The sequence below is a fragment of the Rutidosis leptorrhynchoides genome, chromosome 3, assembly GCF_046630445.1.
Source record: "Rutidosis leptorrhynchoides isolate AG116_Rl617_1_P2 chromosome 3, CSIRO_AGI_Rlap_v1, whole genome shotgun sequence".
Taxonomy (NCBI): Eukaryota; Viridiplantae; Streptophyta; class Magnoliopsida; order Asterales; family Asteraceae; genus Rutidosis; species Rutidosis leptorrhynchoides.
Genome location: NC_092335.1, coordinates 656,687,993 through 656,689,236, shown reverse-complemented (window position 1 = coordinate 656,689,236; position 1,244 = coordinate 656,687,993).

The window sequence follows — 1,244 nt, the reverse complement described above, 5'->3', positions numbered from 1 at the left end:
CATTTACATGTAACGACTAACGATGACTTAACGACTCAGTTAAAATGTATATACATGTAGTGTTTTAATATGTATTCATACACTTTTGAAAGACTTCAAGACACTTATCAAAATACTTCTACTTAACAAAAATGCTTACAATTACATCCTCGTTCAGTTTCATCAACAATTCTACTCGTATGCACCCGTATTCGTACTCGTACAATACACAGCTTTTAGATGTATGTACTATTGGTATATACACTCCAATGATCAGCTCTTAGCAGCCCATGTGAGTCACCTAACACATGTGGGAACCATCATTTGGCAACTAGCATGAAATATCTCATAAAATTACAAAAATATGAGTAATCATTCATGACTTATTTACATGAAAACAAAATTACATATCCTTTATATCTAATCCATACACCAACGACCAAAAACACCTACAAACACTTTCATTCTTCAATTTTCTTCATCTAATTGATCTCTCTCAAGTTCTATCTTCAAGTTCTAAGTGTTCTTCATATATTTTACAAGTTCTAGTTACATAAAATCAAGAATACTTTCAAGTTTGCTAGCTCACTTCCAATCTTGTAAGGTGATCATCCAACCTCAAGAAATCTTAGTTTCTTACAGTAGGTTATCATTCTAATACAAGGTAATAATCATATTCAAACTTTGGTTCAATTTCTATAACTATAACAATCTTATTTCAAGTGATGATCTTACTTGAACTTGTTTTCGTGTCATGATTCTGCTTCAAGAACTTCGAGCCATCCAAGGATCCGTTGAAGTTAGATCCATTTTTCTCTTTTCCAGTAGGTTTATCCAAGGAACTTAAGGTAGTAATGATGTTCATAACATCATTCAATTCATACATATAAAGCTATCTTATTCGAAGGTTTAAACTTGTAATCACTAGAACATAGTTTAGTTAATTCTAAACTTGTTCGCAAACAAAAGTTAATCCTTCTAACTTGACTTTTAAAATCAACTAAACACATGTTCTATATCTATATGATATGCTAACTTAATGATTTAAAACCTGGAAACACGAAAAACACCGTAAAACCGGATTTACGCCGTCGTAGTAACACCGCGGGCTGTTTTGGGTTAGTTAATTAAAAACTATGATAAACTTTGATTTAAAAGTTGTTATTCTGAAAAAATGATTTTTATTATGAACATGAAACTATATCCAAAAATTATGGTTAAACTCAAAGTGGAAGTATGTTTTCTAAAATGGTCATCTAGACGTC